This window comes from Lynx canadensis, chromosome A2 (assembly GCF_007474595.2).
Source record: "Lynx canadensis isolate LIC74 chromosome A2, mLynCan4.pri.v2, whole genome shotgun sequence".
NCBI classification, from domain to species: Eukaryota; Metazoa; Chordata; class Mammalia; order Carnivora; family Felidae; genus Lynx; species Lynx canadensis.
Genome location: NC_044304.2, coordinates 122,900,244 through 122,919,699, shown reverse-complemented (window position 1 = coordinate 122,919,699; position 19,456 = coordinate 122,900,244). Strand labels below are relative to the sequence as shown.

Genomic DNA, 19,456 nt, shown 5'->3' with positions numbered 1-19,456 from the left:
CGGGACATGGTGTATAAAAGTGATTTCCTCCCCCCGAATGGGTCTTTCAAACTCACTTTTGAAATATACAGCAGTGCTGTTTTCAGAAATTAAGGTTTAATTTTTTTTTTTTGCCATCCTGCCTTCCTCCCCTCCTTTCTCCCTGTTACCCTAATTTTACTTCTTTCACTTTTCTTTCCGTTATATAAGGCTTTCCTGCTCTCCACATGGCCAGTAGGACATACAAACCTTGCTTTTCTTCTCCCATAAACCACTTAGACAACTCTTGGCATCCATGAAAAACGTACTCTTTTTTGCATCCAGGTGATGTGTGTAATCGCTCAGTAAAAGCCGTTTCATTGTGTGAAGGTTCTTAGTGTCGACTGAATTATAGATGAGCTCTGAAAAGCAGTGATGAATAGGGGTTTGGATTTCTTTATGTAGTGTGACTGATGCAGTGGCGGGACAAGAATTGCAAAGCAAATGCTTTTCTTATTCCTACTAAGGGTTTGGTGACTGCATTGTGAGGTTTTACATAAAATAAAACCCACTCAGGTAGAGAGAAATAACTTCCATGAACCTGCAATTCTCTGCACATGACTGGTGGGGGAGGGGAGGGCAAATGGCTTTCTTGGGCTGTGTGTTCTCATTTTGGAGCGTCTCTGGTGGAGTCACTCCTCACAGGCAGTCTTCTTGTAGCTACTCCTTCTAGCCGAGATCAGGTTCATTGTCCTCTTTAGGGAACAGCTAAAGAGGCACTCTCATGAAAAGAACATCTCATTTGCTTGCCAACTCTATTACCGTCATCTCTTCTCTTTGCATTCAATGCTCCTCAATAGAGAAAATGTATTGATGACCATGAACTTCATTTGATCTGCTAGTTGTATTATGCATCAATGTCTGGGTTTCAGAAAAAAAATTCAATTATGTTTGTTAAGGTCGGGCTTTATTTTTAGTTCCTTGTAACACTTGGTGCAGTAAGAAAAACACAGCAGGTGTAAATATGCCAACCCTTCAGCAATTGAAGCTAGAAATCCATTGGCATTGGTTATTCATTTATTTGTCTCCTTAATACAACCGTGTGTTATTCTGGCACCATCCTTTCTTCTGAAGAAGAAAAGTGATTTCAGTGGGAATGTTAGAGGGTAAATATTCTCTAATGCAATTGTTCTTAGCTGTGGTAGTCACATCATTGTGAGATTCTTTGTACACAAGTGATCACAAGCCAAGTATTAACATGTGGAAACAGTTTATTTATCAAGATATAAATTAGAGCAGAATCAAGGTTACCCTTGTAATAATGCCACTTGTTTTCTATATGCTTTTTGGATTGCAAAGAAAGAGATGAGTTGTAGCTGGATTTTAAATAATGTCAATAGGAATATATCACTTATGTGTTCTCCCCCTCACCGGCCATTTCACTAGAGTGAAAAACCCTGAGAATTGCTGACTTCCCAGTATTAGTAACTCTGGGAAATCTGGGAAGATTTGGCAATTTTGGTTACTCCCTTCTCTTTCTCCTTGTTCACAGTTGGAGGGCATTAGGAATCCTGGGCCATGAAATATGGTCATCAGCTTTTATTATCAAATAAGATCCATACTGCAATGACAGTAAACCCAATGTGCCTAATTATTAGGAAGTCTAGTCTTGGGGCTCAGTTCCCTGACTGTCCCCAGGGACTCCAGGCTTAGGGACAGGCTTAAAGACTTAGCCCTTTGCCTGCTCTACCTCCTGCCACCTGCCAGGGCAATGGGGTCTCACACTAAGTGTGGACTCTTTGATCCCAGTGAAGTTCTAAGTTGGTGTCCAGTCCAGATCTCCTCTTTCTTGTGATACCTCCTCTGGCTGGCTTCTTTTGTTCTTTCCTGACACCCGGCTTCAGCACTACCACAATGTCTCAGACTTATTCTAATGATGTGGATCCTCAAAAGGGAGGGACCAGATAGATGCTTCATATCACTTTCCCTAGAAATCGTTTCTAGTTCTTTGCAAGTATGTGGAGATGATTGCATACAAGCCACTCCCAGGACAAAGAGTGTATGCTTGTTTTGTATTTGCATGATATTTCCATTCACGTAATTCCTTTTAGATTAAAGGGACAGTCTGCCCTAAAGGTAAATTTCAGTCTCTATTTCCAAAGAAATAAGGTAGGAAGTGTTCATACGTTTATGAATGGTAGGTGTTTTTCTTTTTTTTTTTTTTCCAACGTTTATTTATTTTTGGGACAGAGAGAGACAGAGCATGAACGGGGGAGGGGCAGAGAGAGAGGGAGACACAGAATCGGAAGCAGGCTCCAGGCTCCGAGCCATCAGCCCAGAGCCCGACGCGGGGCTCGAACCCACGGACCGCGAGGTCGTGACCTGGCTGAAGTCGGACGCTTAACCGACTGCGCCACCCAGGCGCCCCAAGGTAGGTGTTTTTCAAAAAAGTTGCAGAAATTTGTATGTTTAAAACTCCCCCTAGGCTCCCTGTTACAACAACAATAACAATAGGATTATGTTGCCAGGCATGGGCCTAACCACCCAAAGATGATGCCCATTTTAGAAATAGCGAAACTGGCCCAGAGAGGTAGTGCCCATAGTTCTGATTAAATTCAAATACAAACTCATAAGGACAATTGCTTGTCAATTGGTGGTCACCAATGGCAGAAACAAGGGGTAGCTTGGGTAGACTTTAGATCCTACCTAGTCTTTATCAGCCCCTGGAATCCCACCCCAAGTAAATATATCACGTATAAACGCACATAAAAAAGCATGCCTGTGATGCAAATGGGGCTTCAGAATAGCTCCCCTTCCAAATGACTTCCACTGGTGGTCAACACTGTCTGTTTATGTCAGTTAGCAATAATGTGAGAGGGTGTAGCAGAAAGTGAGAATTTGCACACAGATTTAGAAATAAGGATTCTAGAAAATGAGAGGCATGGTCTCCTTCCTCCAAGGCTTATGAGTTGATGGCTGAGGTGTGTGTAAATGCCGTCTCCATCCTGAATACGTTCCATGACACTCTCCCCTCTAGTCCTCCTCTTGGCTGGGCAGCGGTGATGACGTGGGATGTTCCATGTCTCAGAGCATGTGGTTCAGCAGAGTCTCGAGGGAAAGATAGCAGTGCATGGAGGGAAGGGTCTCCTCATTTTTGTGCACTTTCAAATTCCAGCCAATATCGCCGGAAGATAGCATAGTTTTGTGCTGTTTTACTATGGACTTTAGTCTTTACTCCTCATGGAAAGGACATTGTAAGGTACCCAGTTAGGAAAATTCGACTTCTGAAAGTGACTGTCCTGGGCTTTAGTCTGGATTCTGTTACCAAGGCAAATTGCATCATCTCTTTGGGTGTCTGTTCTCTTAACTGTCACATCTGAGGGTAGACAAGAACAGTGGATCTCAAACATGGGTATGCATTACAGTTACTTAGAGGGTTATGGAAACAGATTGTTGGGCTCATCCCCAGGTCTGGGTGGGGTCCTAGGATATACCTTTCTAACAAGGTGGTGCCAATGCTGCTGGTCCAGGGACCACAGTTAGAGAATCACTGGACCATATGATATTGAATAATCCCTGGAGCTCAGAAATATTTTGCTGTGTTAATTTGAGCAGGTCATTTATCTAATCTGGTCTCAGTTTCTTCATCTTTGAAATAAGGATAAAGATGCCTACTTCCTGGGGTTGGAGGGAGGGTTTAAAGGAGCTAATATAAATGAGAGAGACAAGCCCAGTATCTGGCACCCAGAATGTGCTCTGGAAGTGCTAATCTCCTATTCCTACTCAGCTCTCACTGGAAACCTTACGTGCATTTGAGCATAAACACACAGAGTAAATAGGATCAGGTTGGGTGTTGTGGCTCCAGGTGCAGACCCCGTGGGTTCTGAAAATTTGCTAAGCCTCTGGCATGAAAATTCTGCTTTCAAGACCAGAGACTTTTGAAAAGAAAAATGTGGGAACATAACTAAGGAAAAAAAGCTTCAGTGTCTGGAAAATAGATACTCCTGGGAATTATACAGAGATGCCTGGTTTCCTTCTTCTTCATGACCTGTCTCTTTGAGCCTGTTCTGCTCAGGTTTTTCTTAAAAGAGGTGAGAGAGAAAGCTGAATCTGGCGCTTGAGGAAGACGGACAAGCCCAGCTAGTCTGATTAGTGATAGGACTCAGTACCTGCCACCTGAGGACCCAGAGAACAGGAAAGAACTGGCTGCTGGGAGCCTTTTCTGTCCCCAGCCTCTAGTGTGCACATTTGCAAAGGTGAGGCCCAGTCCAGATTGCACTGGGAGGCAAAGAAACTGATGTTTATTGAGCATCTGCTATGGCCAGGAACTGTACATTCATTTGCTCATTTAATCTCCCAAGGTTACAAGTGAGTATTGTAATCCCAGTGGTACAGGTCAGGAAACAGGTTCAGAGAGATCAAACAGCTTACCCAAAGTCACTCAGCAGGTGGCAGAGCTAGAAATTTCAGCTCAGTCCACCTGACTCCAAAGCTATGACCTCTCCACCACGTCCTACTACTGCCACATCACCTTGGCTTCTGGGTTTGTTGTTGGTGAATAAGATAGCATCATTGGCTCTGCTAATTTGGATGTGGCAATTTGGATATATAGTTTGATGCTTCTCCTGTGAGACCTACCCTGTTCTTTTGTACTAAATCCTTTTTCTCGTTCAAATTTATGTTTTTAATCCACCCATGCTTTTGGATAGGACCGCTTTAAAGGCAGTGTTTCTCATACTTTATGAATGAATTCTTTTGGGGATCCTATTAAATTCAGATCCAGATTCAGTAAGTCTGTGTTGCAACCTGGGAATCTGCATTTCAAACAAACTCTCAAGAGATGTCATGGTCTGAGGACCACCCTCTGAGTAGAAAGCCATAGGCTTTGGAATACTACAGGTATGAGTTTGCAAATGCTCTTCTAACCTATGTGGTTTGAGTCATGGTTTTGCATCTCAGTTTCCTCATTTTACAAATGGAAACCAAAATAACAACATAGGACTGTTGCTAGGATTAAGAGAGCTAATGAATGTGACAGCCCTTAATTCCTTCTCTTCCAGTTTCCAAAAACCTGTTTAGGAGTGGATTGATCCTCCACACCTTGACCCCTTCTTATGTGACTGGGTTGTGCAATGAACCCCAGGGTGGGAATAGGAGCCCCATGGGTGCCTTATGAGTAAGGCTGTCCTGACCTGACCTCCTTAGACACTAGCAGAGATTCTGAAGCCATCCAGTGCATTGGCCATTTTTGTTACTTACCTTGAACTGTGTGACTTTCAACATGGGTTGAGTTACCAAGCTTTGATAATTTTGCATTTGGAAGAATAGCATGCTAAATCCCCAGAGAATCATTGGGGGCTTGATACGCCTCTCTTCCCACTTAGAATGGACTTATTTGGGCTTTGGCAAAAGTGTTCATGATTCTATACATAGCTTACTAAGAATATGTTGCAGAGAGCAGAACTGCATTGAGCCAACGCCCTCAGCTATGGATGAGATTAAGGCCTTGTCAGATCCCATTTAACGGATTGTGTTTTCCATGCAGAATTAAATCGTTGAACTCATCCTCATTTTTGTTTTTGGCAGTCATTTTTCCACCAGGGGCTACTGCCAAGAAGCCAGTTTCTGACTTGATTACTTTCAGGAAATGTGCAATCTGGCTGATGATAGGGCATGGTGTGGGGTGGCGGCCCCTGCCGCTTCGGACCCCACCCCGGGATGAGTCATGGGTTAAAATTCCCAATTAGCTTGTGAGAAGTCTGGTCACACATCTTTCTCTATCACCGTATGTTGGTCACCCACTGGGACTTTTGGGGACACCTACTTCCCTGACTTAGTGCTGCCTCCCTGGAGTTGACATTTTCCCCTTCTGGTCTTTGCTAATCCAAATTGTAGAGTCTTCCTCAAGTTTGCTAAGGGGAAAATGAAAGAATTAATTCTGAGTTTTTTTTTTTTTTTTTTTTGTTTTTTTTTTTTTAAAACTCAGAGGAGTTTGTATTGCAAAGTTGGCTTCCCATAAGGGAAATATTTAGGCTTCTTTTTGTAAGTAAGTTTTTATGGACAGAGTTTTTAGTGTTAGAAATTGACAAAGCATGTATCATACAGACACTATTTTTCTTGCATTATTCTTGGTCCTTCCCTGGTATTTTGGAGAAGAGGAGATTTATCCTTATGGCAGCCATGCACCTTTCACATCTCCAACCACAGGAAGTATACTTGACCCAAGGCTCCATGTTCTGTGTGAGAAATTTGTTTTGGTGATGGCTGATGCTGTGTTTACCATGTGTTCTCTCAGCCAGTGACTGAGAGCATCAGAGATGCTAAGACTGGCCATTCCTGGAAGACATGGGACTTCTCTAATGCTGACATTGGCTTGAAGACTCCATGATGGCTTTGCTGAACTTTCTTTGGAACTGCACTGTGGTCTAAGATACTTCCACTCAATATTCCTTCCTTCTCTCCTTCACTGGTTGTCAGACCTGTATCCCTACTCTCCCAGCCTCTCTGGTTTCTTCCCCATTTTCTCTTACAGATGTTCCCGCTGATAGATTTCTTGCATGTCTTGGTAACTGCCTCTCAGAGAAGACCTGGGCTAACACAGTCTCCCATCTCACTGTGATCCTCTGCGGGCTGATCACTGCTGGCTCTGTGCTGTGGGCACAGCTCCAAGGCTACTGGCCTAGAAAGCCTGGGCCAGTCTCTCTCTATTTGATTTTACATTTTGTAGTTGATGTTGTACCTTCCCCGTGGGCGCTAGCGCTGGGGTAAATATGGGACAGGCCACAATTTCCTTTAGTATCTTGTACTTTCATTGCCTATAAGAGACTTTGCTGAAACATTTGGATCCACTACAGAAACTACAATGTAAGAGGGGAGAATTTTAAATCATATCCAAAATACAGCTGTTCAAAAATGTTGAACATTGTACAGATGATTTGCTTATGGACACACTCCAGTTTCCAGCCAGTGGACTTGTCCCTAGGGCTGAGTTTCCCTAGAGAGTGCATCCTTCTTCAGACCTGACATGTTCTTACTGGGCTTTTGGAGAATCCATCTTTCCAGCCACAGGAATGGACCTTATCTGAGGTATCCTCAGCACCTCAGTGTACATCCCTCAGAATAACTCCCAGAAGAACATTGTACGCAGAGTGTAAGTGATTCATCCTAGAATAACCCTACAGGGAGGGTCAAGTAGCTTCAGTACTGTCATGTGGGGGAGGAGGGCTGGGACACTCTTGGAACCTCTATCTAAATTTCCCTGCCAGTGTGATGTGTGGATCAACCTTTTGTGCCTCCTGACTAGCAACAGGAACTTCTGCCCTAGGCCACACAGAGACCTCAAGTATGCAGGGAATCCCTGATGTTTTATCTTAAGTGAAGGAAGGCCTCCCCACCCCCACCCCTCCCCTGGCAGAGCTTTGGATCTATTGAGGTCTGGTTGTGATTCTGTTATGGTTCTGGGGGCGCTTGGGTGCCTCAACTGGTTAAGTGTCTGACTTTGGCTCAGGTCATGATCTAATGGTTTGTGAGTTTGAGCCCCGCGTTGGGCCCTGTGCTAACAGCTCAGAGCCTGGAGCCTGCTTCAGATTCTGTGTCTCCCTCTTTCTCTGCCCCTCCCCTGCTTGTGGTCTGTCTGTCTGTCTGTCTGTCTCTCTCTCTTAAAATTAAATAAACATTAAAAAATATTTAAAAAATTTAATATGGTTCTGAATCAGTTGGTCCAGCCTTCCGCCCTTGGCTACTTTGTCTCCGTGTCGGCCTCACTGGCCAACTCTTCATCACAGTCTCAGGTCATTTCTGAGGTCTGGCCCCAGGAGCTCGTGGGAGCATCTGGGGCCTGGTCAAACCTCTCAGAACCTGATAGACAACTTGGGAAAGATAAACCTAGCCTCCCACTACCTAGCATTACTGGCCACTGAGTGTACTTGGATGTGGACCCTCTGGTTTGTGGGTAGATGTCCTTCTAGAGAGAGAAAAAGACATACAGATCTCACCCCTGTGCCTCTTCTGCCCCAGTTTCCCTTCTCCCTATAATTCTCTGAGCCAGAAAAGCTGGACCCTGGCTTTCCACTTCTCCTGCATTATATCCTTCATCTCCCCAGTTCCAGGCTTTGGGCTAAGTCTTAATAGTAGGTGAGGTAAAGAGATAGATTGGCTAACTGATATGGGACCCTGCACTGGGAAATTTCTCAAAAGCACCATATGTTGTTCCTTATAAACTTTCAGTGATGAATGACTTTACTGCATTTGTTTTTTTACAGTCAGATTAAAGTACCTGAAGAAAAATAAAGAAAAGCCCTTTAAAACTGTGTCCAGTGATGATGCAAACTGATATCCTTTGATTGGTTATTGGTCCCTGCCCTTTGCAGTGCGGGGTTCCTGGTTACGTTATCAACCTCACGATAATTGTGACCCTGTGTTTTACTCTATAGAAAATTTTGTTCCCATTTTGTTCCCAGCATTAGGGCAGGGTTTTTGACTTTGCTAATTAGGGCAGTTTCTTTCTTATTAGAATCTCTGTAATGCCGGATGCTGTCTTTTCCCATTCAAGTGCCCACCCTTCAGTCACATCCTGTGCCATGCACTGGAGTCACATGGAGTGAACTAGACCAGTGCATGCTCCGCCCTCCTGGAATCCACATGGATTGATGAATATGATGAATAGCGCTTGGTGTAACCATGATATGGGCCACCCTGGACCACCCATTTATGGTGGACATAAAAGGGAAGCAAAAAGAACAGTGCGAGCCAAGGTCGGGAGGCAGGAAGACATGGCTAGTGTTGGAGGAGCTGCTGGATTTGTGTCTGAGGCTTGTGAAAGGGAGGCAGTGTTGGAAAGGTAAAGCTGGGACCAAATATGGTAGGGCCTTGTTACTGAGGGAGTAAGGTTCAGTTTTATTCCATAGGCAAAGATCTTTGGATCTTGTAAAATCTCTGGAGACGCAGAAAGAGACTACATTTTTCATTAAGTTACAAAACTAGGAATTATATTTCCATGCCTCAGTCCCCTATACACAGAGCATCAAAACGAAGGTTTCTGGCCTTCAGCAGAGGCGCAATAATGGAGATAGAGAGTAGCATGGGGTCTGAGCACCTATGGTGCCTGGAGGAGGTACATGGGCAATTTGGGGAAGAAACCTGTGAAAATATGTTTTTCCACATGCTTTGGAACAGAGACCTTTTTTTTTTTTTTTAATTTATTACTTCTAAATGCAGTAGTAGCTAATGGTTATTGAATAGACAGCCCCATATCTATAACCTAGCTGCTCCCCATTTATTGATTAGTGTTAAGTGCAGCCAGAAGTGAATTTGCTACAATAAATTACCTCCAGACCCTGGGGGTTAGCTTAGCTGGGGGAAGGATTGTTATTTGAACATGAGCTGCAGACACGCTTGTCCTCATTTGGAAGAGGTGCTAATTCTGGCTATGGTGATGGGGCTCAAGTACTTGGAGGCAGGCACATTGCAAACTGTCCAAGAGCATGACTTGAACCCTGTCTGCAAAGTCAAAAGCAGGAAGATGTGAATCAAATAACAGTCTTGGATTATGGATCCCAAACTTTGATCTGTTCATCATTTTCATTCTTGGAAAATGGTCCAGATTTAGAATTAGAGAAAGATGTATGAAGGGGGGTTGGATTATACTTGTTAAATTATGTGTTTCTTCAATGTTGGGCCACTTATTCTATCCTTGACTGACTGGCTATGTCAGGGTTGAGTTTCCATGGTTAAGTTTCCAAGGGTAGCACTGACCAAGTTTATCTTGTCTAACTCTAAGTCAACTTACAGGTCCCTGTATTTAAGAAATGTCTTTGCATTTGTTTTAAAAAAGGTGATTTTGACAAATTTTATACTTCCAAGAAATTTGTAAGACTAGTAAAATGAACAACTGTCAAACCTCTACCTGGAGTCACATTTGCTTACTTGCTATCAAATGTTTATCTCATCTCATCTCATCTCATCTCATCTCATCTCATCTCATCTCATCTCATCCCACCCCATCCCATGCCATCCCACGCCATCCCACGCCATCCCATGCCATCCCATGCCATCCCATGCCATCCCATGCCATCCCATGCCATCCCATGCCATCCCATCCCATCCCATCCCATCCCATCCCATCCCATCCCATTTCATATCAGAATCTATCTTTTTTTCTGAATTTCTTGACCCTAAGTTGTGGACATCATGACCTTTCAGTTTCAGTTTGAGTTTCTTTGGAAGAAACCTTTTTCTTACATGGCCACAGTAGAATTCTCAAACTCAGGAAGCTTAATATTAATATAATATGATTACTATATACTACTATATACAGCCGATATTCTAATTTCGCCAAATGTTCCCATAATGTCTTTTATGGCAATCTTTCCTTCTGGCCCAGGACCCATTCCTGAAGCACACGTTTGTGTCATGTCTCACTTATCTCCTTTAATTTGAAGCAGTTTCTCAGCCTTTCTTTGTCTTTCATGACATTAACATTTTGAAGCAAACAGGTCATGTGTTTTGTTTTGTAGAATGTTCCTCAGTTAGGGATTGCCTGATCATTGCCTTGTGGTTTGCTTCAGTTTATTCGCGTTGACAAGAATACTACATAAGTGATACTGTGTCCTTCTCAGGGCAGCAGTAGGGGAAAAGATTGCCTATTGCTTCCGTTACTGGTGATGTTAATCTTGAGCATTTGGCTGAGGTTGTTCCCCCATTTCTCCACTGTAAAGTTACCTTTCCCTTTGTGTAAGTAATAGGTTATCTGTGGGAAGATACTTTGAGACTATGTAGTGTAGCCTTTTTGCTAACAAACATTTATGCAGTGGTTTTAGCGCCACTTTGTGATTCTTGCCTGAGTTAATGGTGATTTCCAACTCTGTCATCCCTGCTCCACCGATGGAATGACCTTTGACTATGGACAAGAGCTCTCCCTTCCCTTCCCTTCCCTTTCTCCATCTCTGTCTAGATTTTAGTATCAATACAGACTCTGGATTCTTCTTTCACTCAATGTTTTATAAGCCATTGTGTCTTCATCACACCTGGAGTCCGGGATTTAACTATGAGAGGAAAACCACAAAGGCTAAGCAGAGAGGTGGTATGAGTGGTCTTGCAGTCTCAAATGCGTTGACTCTAATGGGCAGAAATTAGCTTCACCTGGAATATGAAGATGTGTATCAGAAAATCCAGAGTCTAAACCCCTACCCCATTAGTAGAGCCTCTTTGGGGTCCTATGATATGGTGGCAGGCAATGTCTTTCTTTACCTGAACCTGTTGGTGCCACAAGAATTATGGGGAATTGCAGAGTGGAGAGAGTCATGTGCAGTAGGTTGGAAAGGTATTACTTAGCCAGAGAAAGGAGTTCCATATTATCTGGACTTTAAGCAGGGTCTCCAATTCTCTTCTCCTTATCTCTTCCTGCCATAACACACTACTCTCTGCTTCCTGCTCCTGCTGGCCGGTGTCTGATGACCGTGACAACCACCGGTCCAAAGAGTTGCCTGTATCTTATCAGTGAGGTATAGTGAGAATGTTTGAGCTCTGGTTTTAACTCAGCTTCACTCCTTGCCTGCTGTGTGACCTTGAACATGCAGTCTAAATTGAGGCTCAGTTTTTTCATCTCTTTAATGGGATTATATATTCTTTTCCTCATGAGATACCCATGGGGAGCCAAGGAAGGTTATACATGTTGAGCAATGAGCACAGTGTCTCGCATCAGCAGGTGCTTGATAATGAGTGGGTAATTTGATTCAGCATTAACATCCTGTTTAATGCTCTTGGAATATGTATACTTTGCTCTAGGCCCTGTGTTGTATAAAGGAATTAACTTTATCTGACTTTAGTAGCCATGTTCACGTGTCCTTTAGCACTGAGTTGCTGTTCTGACATCTAGGATCTTTGAGGTACCCCCTGCCTCTCTTTTGTTTCTAACATTTTCATTTTAATCCCTGCGTAGTCAAATTGTGCATAATAATAATAATAGCTACAGATGGAGAAATGGAGGCATAAAGCAGTTAACTGATCCCAGCTCATACCACTAGTCAGTAGGTCTGGGGTTTAAAGCCAGACAGTCTGGCTTTAGAACCCACATTTTAGTCACTAGGCCACATTGCTTTCTTAGTCTAGCACTGAGTATTGTGTCTGTGTCTTCCGGTTTTGTTGCTAGTGTGGACCTATTTTCTAGTTAGGCTCCTGCTGCCTGCCTCCCTGTCACCCTGATCCAATGCTAGGTGCCAACATCAGTCTGCTTACTTCATTTCCTGCCATTTCTTGGTGCTGAGTGTGGACTCTCACATCACCAACTGGCCTGCTGCCGTGGGTGCCTGCCTGCCCCTTCCTCCTGCCTTACTTTATTCAAAAGCTGCCTGTGAATGCAGCTTTAGTTGCTCATCTGGAGACCCAGAAAGCTCTTCTTAAGACTTCCTGCTCTCCTGGCCCGAGCCTACATACTTGCGAGGCCCGTGGGCTATCACCAGCATCTCCCTGGGGTCTTGCTAGAGTCCTTTCTCTCTAGGGGCTGTGAACCACGGTGGTGTGCTCTGTGTAGTTCACAGACCTGGTAGAGGAAGGTAACGTAGAACTGGGGCTTGGAATCAGACAAAGCCTTATTTCTGTCCCAACGATGTCACTCACCACCTCGGGAAAGTTACTCTTGGCCTCAGTTTTCTTTTCTGCAAAATGGAAGTAGTAATGATGGAAGGGTGGAATGAGAAAGTATATGTAAAAACAGCTAGCACAAAAACACACTCCTGAAATCTGAGTGTGGTTGGAGTCCAGGGAATTGTACTGTGTCAATGTCAACCTCCTGGTTTTGATCATGTGTTGTTGTTGTGTGTGATGTTGTCATTTGTGGAAACTAGATGATTGGTACGTAGGAATTCTCTGTACCATTTTTGCAACTTGTTTTGTATCTGCAATCATTTTTTAAACAGGTTAAATAGACTTAGTGTAGTCCCTAATATCTATTAATTGTAGTTAAAAAATTTTTTTTAATGTTTTTTTATTTTTATTTTTATTTATTATTTTTTTTATTTATTTTTTTTTTCAACGTTTATTTATTTTTGGGACAGAGAGAGACAGAGCATGAACGGGGGAGGGGCAGAGAGAGAGGGAGACACAGAATCGGAAACAGGCTCCAGGCTCTGAGCCATCAGCCCAGAGCCCGACGCGGGGCTCGAACTCACGGACCGCGAGATCGTGACCTGGCTGAAGTCGGACACTTAACCGACTGCGCCACCCAGGCGCCCCAAATGTTTTTTTATTTTTGAGAGAGAGAAGAGTGAGCGCACATGGGGTAGGGGCAGAGAGAGAGCGGGAGATACAGAATCCGAAGCAGGCTCTAGGCTCTGAGCTGTTAGCACAGAGCCCAAGGTGGGGCTCGAACTCACGGACTGTGAGATCATGACCTGAGCCAAAGTCAGATGCTTAACCAACTAAGCCACCCAGGCACCCTATTAATTGTAGTTTTAAAGCTTACAAAATGTCACCAGGAATTCTGATATTTGGCACTAACTCAACTTATTGAGGTGTGTGTGTGTGTGTGTGTGTGTGTGTGTGTGTGTGTATGTGTGTGTGTGTGTGTGTGAGAGAGAGAGAGAGAGAGAGAGAGTCTACCTAAGAGAAAGTAGAGCAAATGAATTATAAGATTCTATCTCTTTTCTAACTTAATGAACAAAATCAATGGCGTCACCAGTAACCACAAGTGAATTCCCTCTGTGATGTAATTTCATCTTCTCCCAGTTGAAAACCTTGCCTTTTACCACACTCAGCGGTCTCTATTCTCTTCAGATTTATTATCTACCTTCTATTTCAGTGGGTCTTAATCCAGGCTGCACAGTATACTCACAAGTGATTAAACCGGCATCCCTGGCGTGGGGCCCTGGCAGCTGTAGGTTTTAAAAGCCTCTCTGGTTAAGATGAGTTCAGCAGGCCTGAGAACCACTGCTCTGCCTACACCACAGGCTCCCTGGTCTTCCCTTCCTCCTCTATGTCCTCCCACAGTCACAGTACCTTAGTATTTTAAAATATTCCACAGGGCACCATTTTTCCAATGACCATGAAGGCCTTTCCTGACCACAGCTACCAGATAGACTTTGCTCCTTTCTTACAGTATGTATCTGGAACGGGCGTCTTGAGTTTTGGAATGATCACAGAATGAGCTCTCCCACCCTTCGAGATGCCATATGTCCATGCCATTTTCGATAACTGAAGTGTCACCAAATGTTCCTTGTGTTGTCTTTCTCCAAAAGCCAATTCAACAGAATGCAGGCGAAGTGCATGTTTTCTTTTGGGAATGTGATACGTGGAAGTTTTCAGAAGCCTGCTAGGCACTGACTATTTTTACTTACTATTTCAGTGGCTGACATGTTTTCACCACCTTCGGGATAAACTGACTTTGAGACATTGCCTCAGTTTCTTAGTCACCAGCCCTCCTTTCTTCATCTTTCCAAAAGGAAATTGTGTCATAAAAATAATGTACTTACCTTGTAGAACATTTGATAAATGGTAAAAGAAGAAAAAAAAAACCCCTCCTGAATATAATTTGTGCTATCATTTTGGCATCCTTCCTGAAGTCTATCTATGCCTTATTCTTATAGTTGCAGTTATGGTGTGGATACAATTTTGTATCCTGATATTTTTTTCCACTGAACATTTTATCTTAAGCATTTTTCTGTGTTGCCACATAATGTGTGTATGTGAATGTGTGTTGGACATTTAGGTTGTTCCCAGTTTTTCACTTTTTTTTTTAAATGTTTATTTTTGAGAGAGGGAGGGAGGGAGGGAGGGAGAGAGAGGGAGAAAGAAAGAGACAGAGAATGAGCGGAGGAGGGGCAGAGAGAGAGGGGGACAGAGGATCCGAAGTGGGCTCCATGTTGACAGCAGAGAGCTTGATGCAGTGCTTGAACCCTCGAACCTTGAGGTCATGACCTGTGCTGAAGTTGGATGCTTAACCAACTGAGTGGTCCAGGTTCCACCCTCCCCCACTCCCCCCCGCAATTTTTCACTCATGAAAGGAATGTTATGATAAAAATCTTTGTGCATCTAGATATTGCTGTATATTAAGCTGTATCCTAAGGGTAGATAACTAGCAGTGGAAACACTGATTCAAAGGGCATCTTGATTCAAAAAACCACATCACAGAAGAGCCCTAAGTAATCTCTTCCGCTGGGGCTTCTTCCAGCAATTCCAATCAGCACTGAACCCCTTAGATTGAGTGTGACAGTGCTTATTTCTCCCAACTTGGAATTGAGTATTATTATTATTTTCAAGGTAGCCTGCCCTTTCATTAAAGCCATATGGTGCCTATGCTGACGGTTTCTGTGTCTTTTGCTAGCATACTGCTCAGGGGAGTAATATAGTCATTTTTTGTTTTGCTCCTAGTAGGTATCATCCCTCTTTTACATATTAGCAAAGTAATGTTCAGAAAAAGTGAATGATTTGCCTATGGGCACACAGCTGAGAAAGAGCATAGCCAAGAGTTAAACCTGTAATGTTTTGGCCCCAGAGCGTTTGTGCCTTCCAGTCACTTGACTCCCAAGCTAGAAGCAGGAGCACAGAGAACGGAGTCATAAATTGTTCTTGGGCAAGGAGTTGGGGGCAAAGGAGAAGAGGTAACATATGCCCAGGAAAGACCTCATGAAGGTTCCTGTCTTCAAGGACCTTAGAGTTTAGTGGAAGAAATATAAAGGTAAATCAATGGTTACTGTATTTTTACCAACAGCTTTATTAAGATATAATTGGTATAGAAAAAAACTGCACATGTTTAAATATTCAAATGGATGAGTTTGACATTTGTATACATCTGTGAAGCCAGTTGTTTTTTTTAATATAATTTATTGTCAAATTGGCTTACATACAACACCCAGTGCTCATCCCAACAAGCGCCCTCCTCAGTGCCCATCACTCATTTTTCCGTCAACTCCCCATCAACCCTCAGTTTGTTCTCTGTATTTAAGAGTCTCTTATGGTTTGCCTCCCTCACTCTCTGTAACTCTTTTTTTCCCCTTCCCTTCCCCTATGGTCTTCTGTTATGTTTTTCAAGATCCACATATGAGTGAAAACATAGGATATCTGTCTTCCTCTGACTGACTTATTTCACTTAGCATAATACCTTTCAGTTCCAACCATGTTGCTGCAAATGACATGATTTCATTCTTTCTCATTGCCCAGTAGTATTCCATTATATATATAGACCACATCTTCTTTATCCATTCATCAGTTGATGGACATTTAGACTCTTTCCATAATTTGGCTATTGTTGAAAGCACTGCTATAAACATTGTGGTACATGTGCCCCTATGCAGCAGCACTCCTGTATCCCTTGGGTGAATTCCTAGCAGTGCTATTGCTGGGTTGTAGGGTAGATCTATTTTTAATTTTGTGAGGAACCTCCACACTGTTTTCCAGAGTGGTTGCACCAATTTGCATTCCCACCTACAGTGCAAGACAGTTCCCGTTTCTCCACATCCTCTCCAGCATCTCTAGTTTCTTGATTTGTTCATTTTAGCCACTCTGACTGCTGTGAGATGGCATCTCAGTGTGGAAGCCAGTTGAGTTTGAATGGTTCCACCTGCCCCTCTGGATGCCCATCAGTAAGGTGTGAGATTTTGTTAGGAAAGGATTTTTGAAGGTAAGCATCCTTCTGTATTTTAGCCTTTGCTTATCCTTGGGAAATCCTACTGACTTTAGAACAAAGGTGGTCGATTTCATGGGCAAGGCAGGAGGGGAGCCTGGGAGAGTTCGGGAGCTATATTTGCCAGGCCCTGGCTTGCTGCAAGGACATTTCCTATTCCAGGCTCTTTATCACTGAGGACTTAATGTGGCTGACTCTTAGAATAGTGTGAACAACATCTCCCAGAACTGGGTGGCAATTATCCAAGTGTGTAAGGTGACCCCATGCTGATGGGGCCCAGTGTGAAGTGGGTCTACTGGAAGGCAGCCAGGGCACTTTAGAGAATATGAGCAGCTTTACTGTGACAGTTGAGTTGACTATGTTGCCCGGACTCAGTTCTACAAAGCTGTGTGACCTTGGGCATTGAGCTAGACTGTTGCTGAGCAGTTGCTATATCCTTCCAAAGGGTGATGATAGTTCTTGACCCACCCAGTAGCTTAGATCAACAACTCAGAGAAAAGGATTATCTCCTTGATTCTGAGTGGAAGCTCATTTTCTAGACAGGAAGTAAGAGAAGCTTTTCCCTTACTTGGGCTTCATTACCCATGGTGGGGGGTGGGTAGGGGAGACATGAGCTGTGTTTGCCTGTTACTTGTTTCAAGGAAGTTTTAAATGCATATATTTCTATTTAAAAGTGATGCATGCTCATAGAAAAGGGAAGAGGAAAAATATCACCCGTTGTTCTTTCTTTTCCTATTGTTAAAACTTGATCGATTTCCTCTATGGATATGCTTGGCTTCTCTTTAATCACACAGTATCATATTCTAAAATTTAATATTATAAGCCCACCCAACAATTTCCTCACATTTAAACTTTCATGAGCATCAAAAAACTTTAAATGTCACTTAGTGGATACACCATAATTCACTCAACCTTTGTTCATATTTGGATGCTGAAGTTTTCCCAGTGTTTTTGCAAATGTAATATAAGCAACTCTGTGGCAGACATTTTTGTGTAAATAGATTTTTATAGATCTAGGATAATTTACTTGGGTTAGATTCTTGTATCCCAGGCAGAATTTGTGGAACTCCCCAGATAAGCAGTGTGTCTATGATCAGAGATGCTCTGGCTAATAGTGACTTTGTTGTCCTTCTTTGGACACTGTTCCAACCCTCCCTCAGTTGGTATTTTCTTATCAAACAGGTATTAATTGTAATCTCTTTAGTCTTAGAATGTTTTGCCTGGACTCTTCCTTTGACTGATGCATAGGGTCTATGTAATTTTGATATTCATGTTGTATATTGATATAGGACATTTCAGAGAATCCTTTCTAAGTTGTACTCAGCATATTTTGTGTTGTACTCTGCAGTGTTTAATTCAATTCCACATACATTTGTTGATCACTGAAGAGCAGCTGTGAGTCAGTTGAAGGAACTTTAACTGGGATTCAGAAAATCTAGCTTCAAAGTCTGGCTCTGTCCTTTACTAATGACCTTCCACACAGCTTTCTGAATCTTGTCATTTTGTTTTCCACCTGAAAAGTGGAAATAATATCTTTCTCAGTGGGTATTTGTGAAGATGAATAGATGATGAGCTTAGTAAACTATTTAGTGTTATGTAAATGAGGGGCACAATTATTGCCATATATACGAACTGTTCTGTTGGATACTTATGGTAACACTAAGATGAGCCACTTATTCATTTATTTGTTCAACAAACATTTATTGAGTCGCTACTGTGCACAAGGTAATGACCTGGGTGCTGGGCGTACAGTGGCTAAATAAGGCCCTGTAAGCCCTTGAAGAATTTTAAATCTAGTAGTGTAGACTGTTGGGCTGTCCAATATGGTAGCTGTTTGCTACATGTGACTAGTGCCACCAAGCAACAGATTTTCAAATTTTATTTACTTTTAATGAATTTAAATATAAGCTTTAACACTGAGAACAATTCAGTTATTGGAAAACACCTACTGTTAAGAGTTATGTCTGGGGGCGCCTGAGTGGCTCAGTCAGTTAAGCATCCAACTTCGGCTCAGGTCATGATCTCACGGTTCATGGGTTTGAGCCCTGTGTTGGGCTCTGTGCTGATGGCTCAGAGCCTGGAGCCTGCTTTGGATTCTGTGTCTCCCTCTCTGTCTCTGCCCTCCCCTGCTCGTGCTCTGTCTCCCTCTCTCTCTCAAAAATAAACATAAAAAAAAAAAAAAAGAGTTATGTCTTAAGAGTTTCCATTGAGAGTTATGTCTGGAACAACTTGAGTGTGTGAATCTATACTCTCAACTGTACACTTAATGAAATCTAAACACTAGCAAATATTTCCAATGAAAATTTAGCTTCCATATTAAGATGTGCTATAAGAGTAAATTACAACTGGTTTCTAGATACAAAAAATAAAATATTAACAATTTTAATATTGATTACATGTTAAAATAATATTTTGGATATTTTAGGTTAAGATGTATTATTAATTTGCTAAATTTACCTTCTTAAATGTGGCTACTAGAAAAATTAGATATGTAGCTTGTACCATACTTCTACTGACAGTGCTGAAGTCAGTATAGAGATACATGATCACAACGTGAAATTTAGTGCAGACTGAACTGAGGGACAAATGCTCTGGGAATTCTGGTGTTGGGAGAGAATGAATCATTCCACCAGCATGGGGTTCAGCAGCGCTTCTTGGAACCATCTTGTTTGACTGAGCATTGAATACGTTGAAAATGATGGATAAATTTTTAAAATTAATTAATTAGTTAATTAATTAAGGGAAAGAGAGCCCAAGCAGGGGAGGGGCAGAGAAGAGGGAGAGAGAGAGAATCTCAAGTAGGTTCTGTACTGTCAGTGGGGCTCGAACTCTCGAACCGTGAGATCATGACCTGAGCTGAAACCAAGAGTCAGACACTTAGCT

At 42.7% G+C, this 19,456-nt stretch overlaps 1 protein-coding gene across 1 annotated transcript in view; it reads left to right on the top strand.

Annotated features, from left to right (window-relative positions):
• PDE1C (phosphodiesterase 1C) overlaps window positions 1-19,456 on the top strand; it is a 509,458-nt gene that overhangs the window by 123,038 nt on the left and 366,964 nt on the right.